The following is a 14,764-nucleotide window of genomic DNA, read 5'->3' as shown; positions in this document are numbered from 1 at the left end:
TGTGGGAGTATGGGTTCGAGTCACTTCTGGGGTGTGAGTTTTCAGTTGTATATAGTCCTGGGGACCATTCAGGCTTGTTTGCATTTGTGTTCCTCACGTGTGCCCCAAAGAATGAGGTGATTTGATAAAATGCTATGCCCAAGATTACCATCCGAGTGCCGGCGGGGAAGTGGTTCATATAGCCTCGGCTATCACTTCCTTATGTCCGGTCGTGATGGTCAAGCGGATTAAGGCGTCCCTGTACATACCAGTTGTGGGAGTATGGGTTCGAGTCACTTCTGGGGTGTGAGTTTTCAGTTGTATATAGTCCTGGGGACCATTCAGGCTTGTTTGCATTTGTGTTCCTCACGTGTGCCCCAAAGAATGAGGTGATTTGATAAAATGCTATGCCCAAGATTACCATCCGAGTGCCGGCGGGGAAGTGGTTCATATAGCCTCGGCTATCACTTCCTTATGTCCGGTCGTGATGGTCAAGCGGATTAAGGCGTCCCTGTACATACCAGTTGTGGGAGTATGGGTTCGAGTCACTTCTGGGGTGTGAGTTTTCAGTTGTATATAGTCCTGGGGACCATTCAGGCTTGTTTGCATTTGTGTTCCTCACGTGTGCCCCAAAGAATGAGGTGATTTGATAAAATGCTATGCCCAAGATTACCATCCGAGTGCCGGCGGGGAAGTGGTTCATATAGCCTCGGCTATCACTTCCTTATGTCCGGTCGTGATGGTCAAGCGGATTAAGGCGTCCCTGTACATACCAGTTGTGGGAGTATGGGTTCGAGTCACTTCTGGGGTGTGAGTTTTCAGTTGTATATAGTCCTGGGGACCATTCAGGCTTGTTTGCATTTGTGTTCCTCACGTGTGCCCCAAAGAATGAGGTGATTTGATAAAATGCTATGCCCAAGATTACCATCCGAGTGCCGGCGGGGAAGTGGTTCATATAGCCTCGGCTATCACTTCCTTATGTCCGGTCGTGATGGTCAAGCGGATTAAGGCGTCCCTGTACATACCAGTTGTGGGAGTATGGGTTCGAGTCACTTCTGGGGTGTGAGTTTTCAGTTGTATATAGTCCTGGGGACCATTCAGGCTTGTTTGCATTTGTGTTCCTCACGTGTGCCCCAAAGAATGAGGTGATTTGATAAAATGCTATGCCCAAGATTACCATCCGAGTGCCGGCGGGGAAGTGGTTCATATAGCCTCGGCTATCACTTCCTTATGTCCGGTCGTGATGGTCAAGCGGATTAAGGCGTCCCTGTACATACCAGTTGTGGGAGTATGGGTTCGAGTCACTTCTGGGGTGTGAGTTTTCAGTTGTATATAGTCCTGGGGACCATTCAGGCTTGTTTGCATATGTATATATATATATATATATATATATATATATATATATATATATATATATATATATATATATATATATATATATATATATATATATATATATATATATATATATATATATATATATATATATATATATATATAAGCCATATATATATATATATATAAGTAACTTAAAACTCACACCCCAGAAGTGACTCGAACCCATACTCCCAGGAGCAACGCAACTGGTATGTACAAGATGCCTTAATCCACTTCACCATCACGACCGGACAAAATGAGGTGATAGCCGAGGCTATTTGAACCACTTCCCCGCCGGCACTCGGATGGTAATCTTGGGCATAGCATTTTACCAAATCACCTCATTCTTTGGGGCACACGTGAGGAACACAAATGCGAACAAGCCTGAATGGTCCCCAGGACAATATGCAACTGAAAACTCACACCCCAGAAGTGACTCGAACCCATACTCCCAGGAGCAACGCAACTGGTATGTACAAGACGCCTTAATCCACTTGACCATCACGACCGGACAAAATGAGGTGATAGCCGAGGCTATTTGAACCACCCCACCGCCGGCACTCGGATAGTAATCTTGGGCATAGCATTTTACCATATCACCTCATTCTTTGGGGCACACGTGAGGAACACAAATGCGAACAAGCCTGAATGGTCCCCAGGACAATATGCAACTGAAAACTCACACCCCAGAAGTGACTCGAACCCATACTCCCAGGAGCAACGCAACTGGTATGTACAAGACGCCTTAATCCACTTGACCATCACAACCGGACAAAATGAGGTGATAGCCGAGGCTACCCACATACCCACACCCACGTACAGACTGGCAAAGCGACTCAACGGCCTGCTGACTCCTTATGTTCCTTGCGCCTTCAGCCTGAAGTCTCCAAAGGAATTTGTGGACTTACTGCGGGGCACACGGGCCACAGGGATAAGAGCCTCGTTGGACGTAGAATCGCTGTTTACCAACGTACCTGTGGACGAGACAATCGGAATGATAGCCGACAGAGTGTATCGTGATCCAGCCTGTACTCCTCTTGACATGCCAGAAAGTATTCTGAGGAAACTACTCCAAGCTTGTACTAAAGAGGCACCCTTCTTGAGCCCGGATGGGCACATGTATAAGCAAGTAGATGGGGTCGCCATGGGTTCTCCCCTAGGTGTCCTGTTTGCAAACTTCTACATGGGTACCATCGAGCAAAAAGTCTTAGTCGACATGAACTTGAAACCGGCCATATACTGCAGGTATGTTGACGACATTTTTACACAGGTACCTGATGTCAGACATCTGCAGAAGCTGAAGGAGGCATTTGAGCAGAGTTCCGTGCTGCGTTTCACTTACGAGACGGAAAAGGATGGGAAGCTGCCTTTTCTAGATGTAACAGTCATGGAAAAGGGCGGAGGTTTCCACACTGCAGTCTACACTAAGGAAACAAACATAGGAATGTGCCTAAATGCCAACAGCGACTGCCCTGACAGGTACAAGAGGAGTGTTGTTAACGCATACGTCGACCGTGCTCTCAGCCACAGCTCAGAATGGAAGCAAGTCGACGAAGAACTCTGTAGGGTAAGGCAGGTCCTAGTCAATAACGGCTTCTCCAATGGTTTCATCGAAGACATCATAAGAAGGAAAGTGAAAAGCCATGCAACCTCTGAAGAGACAACTAACACAACACCTATACCCCCTATTAGACTATTTTACAGGAACTTCTTTTCCACAGCTCATAAAACGGAGGAAAGGGTCCTGAAAGATATTATTAATAGAAACGTTATCCCTACAGACAAAAATCAGAGGATACAACTGACGATTTACTATAAAACCAGAAAAACGGCCAGCCTACTCATGAGAAACTCTCCAGACACAAAACAGAACGCTTTAAAAGAGACTAATGTCGTCTATGCCTTCAAATGCCCACTTGGGGACTGTAAGCTCCAAAAAACCCAGTATATAGGCAAGACAACAACATCTCTTTCTAGGCGTTTAACGATGCATAAGCAACAGGGCTCCATTAAGGAACATATAATCTCTTCCCATAACCAAACCATCGCCAGAGAAATCCTAGTAAACAACACAGAAATCATCGATAGATACAGCGATAGCAGGCGGCTTGACGTTTGCGAGGCACTACACATCAAGAAGTCAACACCAGCAATCAACAGCCAATTATTGCACAACTATATTCTACCCACCTCAAGACTCCGCTCCAATATAGAAGCATCAAGAAATATGGATCAATAGGCTTTCTACAAACACTTCTATTCAATACCCATTGTTTCTGTTCTGTCTTGTGTTGATACTTTTAATACCCTATTAATATCCCCTCCTGTTCTGTCTTGTGTTAATGCCACATCACCCTTCCCACCTCACTCAAATGTAGATATAAAATCAGAGATACGTTCTAATCAGTTGTGTATTTGTGAAGTCTTTGAAAATGTAATAAGTTTTACGAAACGCGCCCGTGTCGCGTCAGACTAGAAATAAAAAAATGAATTTTGGAGAAGTGATTTTTGATTTACCTCCAACAGTGAAGCGTAATGTACGAAAGATTGAGAAAATTCGTGTTAGAATTATTAATCTTACTTTTTCGGTCATATTTAATAATATATGTCTACAGGAAAGACTGCTACCAAAATATACTAATATTAAAGTGCACGACCCAGCAGCAAGGAATCAAGCCTTCACGATAAAATATCGCCAGGATCTGATTCGTGATCAGATATACAAGGCAGAGAATGAAATCAAAGACAACAAAACGCAACTACTTCATGCTACAAACGAGTGGAGAAATAGCAACATCGACCATAGTATCCGTACCCGCATTGAACAACACCTCGACATCCTCACAGACCAACATCACCTCAGCACTGAAACAAGGATTATCAAGAAACTAACAACATTATATGGAGGACCTATGGCAATTCCACGACCAAGAGATGGCTTCCTGAACCTTGCAGGAATTAACCTCACTGAGGACCAGGTCACTCTCCTAAATCTGGGCATAAACTGTCATGTTATGTCCAGACCGAGTGAAATGGCCCGGAAAGTAGAGTTGGAAATTCTGTTGGACGACATATTCGACCTCGAGACACAAAAGAAGGTCACTACCAAAGATACCTTACAAGCAGAACTTATTGCAGAAGGAGGAAAGAATCGAGGCAACTACAGAAGCACCATACTGTCCCCCGAGCTTAAAGCGGCAGCTAAAAGCCTTCGTGAGAACAAGGAGATAGTTGTCAGGAGAGGTGACAAGTCGCCAATATATGTCATTCTTAAAAAAGACGAATATCTGGCGAAAATGAACATCATACTCTCTGACCAAACTAAGTTCCAAAGGGTAACGAAGGACACTACAGCCGAATTAAAAGCAAAGGTCAACAAACTGATCGAAACTGTAAACGCCAAGAAATCCGGACTCCACCTGCCAAAGATCATTGGGGAATATAAACCTGGATATGCGTATGGAAATGTCAAGACGCACAAGCCTGGAAACCCACTTCGGCCAATCATTAGCCAGATACCCACACCCACGTACAGACTGGCAAAGCGACTCAACGGCCTGCTGACTCCTTATGTTCCTTGCGCCTTCAGCCTGAAGTCTCCAAAGGAATTTGTGGACTTACTGCGGGGCACACGGGCCACAGGGATAAGAGCCTCGTTGGACGTAGAATCGCTGTTTACCAACGTACCTGTGGACGAGACAATCGGAATGATAGCCGACAGAGTGTATCGTGATCCAGCCTGTACTCCTCTTGACATGCCAGAAAGTATTCTGAGGAAACTACTCCAAGCTTGTACTAAAGAGGCACCCTTCTTGAGCCCGGATGGGCACATGTATAAGCAAGTAGATGGGGTCGCCATGGGTTCTCCCCTAGGTGTCCTGTTTGCAAACTTCTACATGGGTACCATCGAGCAAAAAGTCTTAGTCGACATGAACTTGAAACCGGCCATATACTGCAGGTATGTTGACGACATTTTTACACAGGTACCTGATGTCAGACATCTGCAGAAGCTGAAGGAGGCATTTGAGCAGAGTTCCGTGCTGCGTTTCACTTACGAGACGGAAAAGGATGGGAAGCTGCCTTTTCTAGATGTAACAGTCATGGAAAAGGGCGGAGGTTTCCACACTGCAGTCTACACTAAGGAAACAAACATAGGAATGTGCCTAAATGCCAACAGCGACTGCCCTGACAGGTACAAGAGGAGTGTTGTTAACGCATACGTCGACCGTGCTCTCAGCCACAGCTCAGAATGGAAGCAAGTCGACGAAGAACTCTGTAGGGTAAGGCAGGTCCTAGTCAATAACGGCTTCTCCAATGGTTTCATCGAAGACATCATAAGAAGGAAAGTGAAAAGCCATGCAACCTCTGAAGAGACAACTAACACAACACCTATACCCCCTATTAGACTATTTTACAGGAACTTCTTTTCCACAGCTCATAAAACGGAGGAAAGGGTCCTGAAAGATATTATTAATAGAAACGTTATCCCTACAGACAAAAATCAGAGGATACAACTGACGATTTACTATAAAACCAGAAAAACGGCCAGCCTACTCATGAGAAACTCTCCAGACACAAAACAGAACGCTTTAAAAGAGACTAATGTCGTCTATGCCTTCAAATGCCCACTTGGGGACTGTAAGCTCCAAAAAACCCAGTATATAGGCAAGACAACAACATCTCTTTCTAGGCGTTTAACGATGCATAAGCAACAGGGCTCCATTAAGGAACATATAATCTCTTCCCATAACCAAACCATCGCCAGAGAAATCCTAGTAAACAACACAGAAATCATCGATAGATACAGCGATAGCAGGCGGCTTGACGTTTGCGAGGCACTACACATCAAGAAGTCAACACCAGCAATCAACAGCCAATTATTGCACAACTATATTCTACCCACCTCAAGACTCCGCTCCAATATAGAAGCATCAAGAAATATGGATCAATAGGCTTTCTACAAACACTTCTATTCAATACCCATTGTTTCTGTTCTGTCTTGTGTTGATACTTTTAATACCCTATTAATATCCCCTCCTGTTCTGTCTTGTGTTAATGCCACATCACCCTTCCCACCTCACTCAAATGTAGATATAAAATCAGAGATACGTTCTAATCAGTTGTGTATTTGTGAAGTCTTTGAAAATGTAATAAGTTTTACGAAACGCGCCCGTGTCGCGTCAGACTAGAAATAAAAAAATGAATTTTGGAGAAGTGATTTTTGATTTACCTCCAACAGTGAAGCGTAATGTACGAAAGATTGAGAAAATTCGTGTTAGAATTATTAATCTTACTTTTTCGGTCATATTTAATAATATATGTCTACAGGAAAGACTGCTACCAAAATATACTAATATTAAAGTGCACGACCCAGCAGCAAGGAATCAAGCCTTCACGATAAAATATCGCCAGGATCTGATTCGTGATCAGATATACAAGGCAGAGAATGAAATCAAAGACAACAAAACGCAACTACTTCATGCTACAAACGAGTGGAGAAATAGCAACATCGACCATAGTATCCGTACCCGCATTGAACAACACCTCGACATCCTCACAGACCAACATCACCTCAGCACTGAAACAAGGATTATCAAGAAACTAACAACATTATATGGAGGACCTATGGCAATTCCACGACCAAGAGATGGCTTCCTGAACCTTGCAGGAATTAACCTCACTGAGGACCAGGTCACTCTCCTAAATCTGGGCATAAACTGTCATGTTATGTCCAGACCGAGTGAAATGGCCCGGAAAGTAGAGTTGGAAATTCTGTTGGACGACATATTCGACCTCGAGACACAAAAGAAGGTCACTACCAAAGATACCTTACAAGCAGAACTTATTGCAGAAGGAGGAAAGAATCGAGGCAACTACAGAAGCACCATACTGTCCCCCGAGCTTAAAGCGGCAGCTAAAAGCCTTCGTGAGAACAAGGAGATAGTTGTCAGGAGAGGTGACAAGTCGCCAATATATGTCATTCTTAAAAAAGACGAATATCTGGCGAAAATGAACATCATACTCTCTGACCAAACTAAGTTCCAAAGGGTAACGAAGGACACTACAGCCGAATTAAAAGCAAAGGTCAACAAACTGATCGAAACTGTAAACGCCAAGAAATCCGGACTCCACCTGCCAAAGATCATTGGGGAATATAAACCTGGATATGCGTATGGAAATGTCAAGACGCACAAGCCTGGAAACCCACTTCGGCCAATCATTAGCCAGATACCCACACCCACGTACAGACTGGCAAAGCGACTCAACGGCCTGCTGACTCCTTATGTTCCTTGCGCCTTCAGCCTGAAGTCTCCAAAGGAATTTGTGGACTTACTGCGGGGCACACGGGCCACAGGGATAAGAGCCTCGTTGGACGTAGAATCGCTGTTTACCAACGTACCTGTGGACGAGACAATCGGAATGATAGCCGACAGAGTGTATCGTGATCCAGCCTGTACTCCTCTTGACATGCCAGAAAGTATTCTGAGGAAACTACTCCAAGCTTGTACTAAAGAGGCACCCTTCTTGAGCCCGGATGGGCACATGTATAAGCAAGTAGATGGGGTCGCCATGGGTTCTCCCCTAGGTGTCCTGTTTGCAAACTTCTACATGGGTACCATCGAGCAAAAAGTCTTAGTCGACATGAACTTGAAACCGGCCATATACTGCAGGTATGTTGACGACATTTTTACACAGGTACCTGATGTCAGACATCTGCAGAAGCTGAAGGAGGCATTTGAGCAGAGTTCCGTGCTGCGTTTCACTTACGAGACGGAAAAGGATGGGAAGCTGCCTTTTCTAGATGTAACAGTCATGGAAAAGGGCGGAGGTTTCCACACTGCAGTCTACACTAAGGAAACAAACATAGGAATGTGCCTAAATGCCAACAGCGACTGCCCTGACAGGTACAAGAGGAGTGTTGTTAACGCATACGTCGACCGTGCTCTCAGCCACAGCTCAGAATGGAAGCAAGTCGACGAAGAACTCTGTAGGGTAAGGCAGGTCCTAGTCAATAACGGCTTCTCCAATGGTTTCATCGAAGACATCATAAGAAGGAAAGTGAAAAGCCATGCAACCTCTGAAGAGACAACTAACACAACACCTATACCCCCTATTAGACTATTTTACAGGAACTTCTTTTCCACAGCTCATAAAACGGAGGAAAGGGTCCTGAAAGATATTGTTAATAGAAACGTTATCCCTACAGACAAAAATCAGAGGATACAACTGACGATTTACTATAAAACCAGAAAAACGGCCAGCCTACTCATGAGAAACTCTCCAGACACAAAACAGAACGCTTTAAAAGAGACTAATGTCGTCTATGCCTTCAAATGCCCACTTGGGGACTGTAAGCTCCAAAAAACCCAGTATATAGGCAAGACAACAACATCTCTTTCTAGGCGTTTAACGATGCATAAGCAACAGGGCTCCATTAAGGAACATATAATCTCTTCCCATAACCAAACCATCGCCAGAGAAATCCTAGTAAACAACACAGAAATCATCGATAGATACAGCGATAGCAGGCGGCTTGACGTTTGCGAGGCACTACACATCAAGAAGTCAACACCAGCAATCAACAGCCAATTATTGCACAACTATATTCTACCCACCTCAAGACTCCGCTCCAATATAGAAGCATCAAGAAATATGGACCAATAGGCTTTCTACAAACACTTCTATTCAATACCCATTGTTTCTGTTCTGTCTTGTGTTGATACTTTTAATACCCTATTAATATCCCCTCCTGTTCTGTCTTGTGTTAATGCCACATCACCCTTCCCACCTCACTCAAATGTAGATATAAAATCAGAGATACGTTCTAATCAGTTGTGTATTTGTGAAGTCTTTGAAAATGTAATAAGTTTTACGAAACGCGCCCGTGTCGCGTCAGACTAGAAATAAAAATGAATTTTGGAGAAGTGATTTTTGATTTACCTCCAACAGTGAAGCGTAATGTACGAAAGATTGAGAAAATTCGTGTTAGAATTATTAATCTTACTTTTTCGGTCATATTTAATAATATATGTCTACAGGAAAGACTGCTACCAAAATATATATATATATATATATATATATATATATATATATATATATATATATATATATATATATATATATATATATATATATATATATATATGTATATGACCGAAAAAGTAAGATTAATAATTCTAACACGAATTTTCTCAATATTTCTTATGTTTCTTTTCACTGTCGATGGTAATTGAAAAATCAATTCTCCAAAATTCATTTTTATTTCTAGTCTGACGCGACACTTGAACGCGTTTCGTAATAACTTATTACATTTTCAAAGACTTTAGTTTACACACACACAACTATAACTTGCAAACACTGAACAGAGTTCTACTATGCTATAACTCAAACGGCTTTTCATTTTATATACCTGCATTTGGGAGAGGTGATATGCTACAACAGTTTTGGATGAGGTGAAAACAAACTTTCAACACAAGATAGAACACGAAATATTGGGTAATATTGGAAAATTTATATGGAAGAATGGACAAAAATGCAAAGGGCCTATTGGCCCATATTTCTTGATGCTTCTGTATTGGTGCAGAGTCTTGAATTGGGTAGAATATAGTTATGCATTAATTAGCTATTGATTGCTGGTGTTGACTTCTTAATGTGTAGTGCCTCGCAGATATCAAGTCGCCTGCTATCGCTGTATCTATCGATGATTTCCGTGTTTTTTGTTAAGACTTCTCTGGTGATGGTTTGGTTGTGGGAAGAGATTATATATTCCTTAATGGAGCCCTGTTGCTTACGTATCGTAAATAGCCTGGAAAGAGATGTTGTTGTCCTGCCTATATACTGAGTTCTTTGAGGCTTACAGTCCTCAAAGTTTTTTTTAATAGGAGTTAAAATTAACGTAGATATATGACTGAACCTAACCAACCCTACCTAACCTAACCTAACCTATCTTTATAGGTTAGGTTAGGTTAGGTAGCCGAAAAAGTTAAGTTAGGTTAGGTTAGGTGGTCGAAAAAGCATTAATTCATGAAAACTTGGCTTATTAGGCAAATCGGGCCTTGCATAGTAGGTTGAGAAGTGCGTTCTGGCTACAAGGTAGCCAGAACGCACTTCTAGCCAGAAGTGCTACTAGGTACCTAGTAGCCAGAACGGACTTCTCGGCCTACTATGCAAGGACCGGTTTGCCTAATAAGCCAAGTTTTCCTGAATTAATATATTTTCTCTAATATTTTTCTTAGGAAATGATAAAGCTACCCATTTCATTATGTATGAGGTCAATTTTTTTTTATTGAAGTTAAAATTAACGTAAATATATGACCGAACCTAATCAACCCTACCTAACCTAACCTAACCTATCTTTACAGGTTAGGTTAGGTTAGGTAGCCGAAAAAGTTAGGTTAGGTTAGGTTAGGTAGGTTAGGTAGATGAAAAACAATTAATTCATGAAAACTTAGCTTATTAGGCAAATCGGGCTTTGCATTTTAGGCTGAGAAGTGAGTTCTGGCTACTAGGTACGACATATATATATATATATATATATATATATATATATATATATATATATATATATATATATATATTTGCATATATATATATATATATATATATATATATATATATATAACTGAAAACTCACACCCCAGAAGTGACTCGAACCCATACTCCCAGGAGCCACGCAACTGGTATGTACAAGACGCCTTAATCCACTTGACCATCACGACCGGACAAAATGAGGTGATAGCCGAGGCTATTTGAACCACCCCACCGCCGGCACTCGGATAGTAATCTTGGGCATAGCATTTTACCAAATCACCTCATTCTTTGGGGCACACGTGAGGAACACAAATGCGAACAAGCCTGAATGGTCCCCAGGACAATATGCAACTGAAAACTCACACCCCAGAAGTGACTCGAACCCATACTCCCAGGAGCCACGCAACTGGTATGTACAAGACGCCTTAATCCACTTGACCATCACGACCGGACAAAATGAGGTGATAGCCGAGGCTATTTGAACCACCCCACCGCCGGCACTCGGATAGTAATCTTGGGCATAGCATTTTACCAAATCACCTCATTCTTTGGGGCACACGTGAGGAACACAAATGCGAACAAGCCTGAATGGTCCCCAGGACAATATGCAACTGAAAACTCACACCCCAGAAGTGACTCGAACCCATACTCCCAGGAGCCACGCAACTGGTATGTACAAGACGCCTTAATCCACTTGACCATCACGACCGGACAAAATGAGGTGATAGCCGAGGCTATTTGAACCACCCCACCGCCGGCACTCGGATAGTAATCTTGGGCATAGCATTTTACCAAATCACCTCATTCTTTGGGGCACACGTGAGGAACACAAATGCGAACAAGCCTGAATGGTCCCCAGGACAATATGCAACTGAAAACTCACACCCCAGAAGTGACTCGAACCCATACTCCCAGGAGCCACGCAACTGGTATGTACAAGACGCCTTAATCCACTTGACCATCACGACCGGACAAAATGAGGTGATAGCCGAGGCTATTTGAACCACCCCACCGCCGGCACTCGGATAGTAATCTTGGGCATAGCATTTTACCAAATCACCTCATTCTTTGGGGCACACGTGAGGAACACAAATGCGAACAAGCCTGAATGGTCCCCAGGACAATATGCAACTGAAAACTCACACCCCAGAAGTGACTCGAACCCATACTCCCAGGAGCCACGCAACTGGTATGTACAAGACGCCTTAATCCACTTGACCATCACGACCGGACAAAATGAGGTGATAGCCGAGGCTATTTGAACCACCCCACCGCCGGCACTCGGATAGTAATCTTGGGCATAGCATTTTACCAAATCACCTCATTCTTTGGGGCACACGTGAGGAACACAAATGCGAACAAGCCTGAATGGTCCCCAGGACAATATGCAACTGAAAACTCACACCCCAGAAGTGACTCGAACCCATACTCCCAGGAGCCACGCAACTGGTATGTACAAGACGCCTTAATCCACTTGACCATCACGACCGGACAAAATGAGGTGATAGCCGAGGCTATTTGAACCACCCCACCGCCGGCACTCGGATAGTAATCTTGGGCATAGCATTTTACCAAATCACCTCATTCTTTGGGGCACACGTGAGGAACACAAATGCGAACAAGCCTGAATGGTCCCCAGGACAATATGCAACTGAAAACTCACACCCCAGAAGTGACTCGAACCCATACTCCCAGGAGCCACGCAACTGGTATGTACAAGACGCCTTAATCCACTTGACCATCACGACCGGACAAAATGAGGTGATAGCCGAGGCTATTTGAACCACCCCACCGCCGGCACTCGGATAGTAATCTTGGGCATAGCATTTTACCAAATCACCTCATTCTTTGGGGCACACGTGAGGAACACAAATGCGAACAAGCCTGAATGGTCCCCAGGACAATATGCAACTGAAAACTCACACCCCAGAAGTGACTCGAACCCATACTCCCAGGAGCCACGCAACTGGTATGTACAAGACGCCTTAATCCACTTGACCATCACGACCGGACAAAATGAGGTGATAGCCGAGGCTATTTGAACCACCCCACCGCCGGCACTCGGATAGTAATCTTGGGCATAGCATTTTACCAAATCACCTCATTCTTTGGGGCACACGTGAGGAACACAAATGCGAACAAGCCTGAATGGTCCCCAGGACAATATGCAACTGAAAACTCACACCCCAGAAGTGACTCGAACCCATACTCCCAGGAGCCACGCAACTGGTATGTACAAGACGCCTTAATCCACTTGACCATCACGACCGGACAAAATGAGGTGATAGCCGAGGCTATTTGAACCACCCCACCGCCGGCACTCGGATAGTAATCTTGGGCATAGCATTTTACCAAATCACCTCATTCTTTGGGGCACACGTGAGGAACACAAATGCGAACAAGCCTGAATGGTCCCCAGGACAATATGCAACTGAAAACTCACACCCCAGAAGTGACTCGAACCCATACTCCCAGGAGCCACGCAACTGGTATGTACAAGACGCCTTAATCCACTTGACCATCACGACCGGACAAAATGAGGTGATAGCCGAGGCTATTTGAACCACCCCACCGCCGGCACTCGGATAGTAATCTTGGGCATAGCATTTTACCAAATCACCTCATTCTTTGGGGCACACGTGAGGAACACAAATGCGAACAAGCCTGAATGGTCCCCAGGACAATATGCAACTGAAAACTCACACCCCAGAAGTGACTCGAACCCATACTCCCAGGAGCCACGCAACTGGTATGTACAAGACGCCTTAATCCACTTGACCATCACGACCGGACAAAATGAGGTGATAGCCGAGGCTATTTGAACCACCCCACCGCCGGCACTCGGATAGTAATCTTGGGCATAGCATTTTACCAAATCACCTCATTCTTTGGGGCACACGTGAGGAACACAAATGCGAACAAGCCTGAATGGTCCCCAGGACAATATGCAACTGAAAACTCACACCCCAGAAGTGACTCGAACCCATACTCCCAGGAGCCACGCAACTGGTATGTACAAGACGCCTTAATCCACTTGACCATCACGACCGGACAAAATGAGGTGATAGCCGAGGCTATTTGAACCACCCCACCGCCGGCACAAATGCTATGCCCAAGATTACTATCCGAGTGCCGGCGGTGGGGTGGTTCAAATAGCCTCGGCTATCACCTCATTTTGTCCGGTCGTGATGGTCAAGTGGATTAAGGCGTCTTGTACATACCAGTTGCGTGGCTCCTGGGAGTATGGGTTCGAGTCACTTCTGGGGTGTGAGTTTTCAGTTGCATATTGTCCTGGGGACCATTCAGGCTTGTTCGCATTTGTGTTCCTCACGTGTGCCCCAAAGAATGAGGTGATTTGGTAAAATGCTATGCCCAAGATTACTATCCGAGTGCCGGCGGTGGGGTGGTTCAAATAGCCTCGGCTATCACCTCATTTTGTCCGGTCGTGATGGTCAAGTGGATTAAGGCGTCTTGTACATACCAGTTGCGTGGCTCCTGGGAGTATGGGTTCGAGTCACTTCTGGGGTGTGAGTTTTCAGTTGCATATTGTCCTGGGGACCATTCAGGCTTGTTCGCATTTGTGTTCCTCACGTGTGCCCCAAAGAATGAGGTGATTTGGTAAAATGCTATGCCCAAGATTACTATCCGAGTGCCGGCGGTGGGGTGGTTCAAATAGCCTCGGCTATCACCTCATTTTGTCCGGTCGTGATGGTCAAGTGGATTAAGGCGTCTTGTACATACCAGTTGCGTGGCTCCTGGGAGTATGGGTTCGAGTCACTTCTGGGGTGTGAGTTTTCAGTTGCATATTGTCCTGGGGACCATTCAGGCTTGTTCGCATTTGTGTTCCTCACGTGTGCCCCAAAGAATGAGGTGATTT

The sequence above is a fragment of the Procambarus clarkii genome, unplaced genomic scaffold (assembly GCF_040958095.1).
Source record: "Procambarus clarkii isolate CNS0578487 unplaced genomic scaffold, FALCON_Pclarkii_2.0 HiC_scaffold_95, whole genome shotgun sequence".
In the NCBI taxonomy this organism is placed as follows: domain Eukaryota; kingdom Metazoa; phylum Arthropoda; class Malacostraca; order Decapoda; family Cambaridae; genus Procambarus; species Procambarus clarkii.
This window is presented reverse-complemented; position numbering follows the sequence as displayed.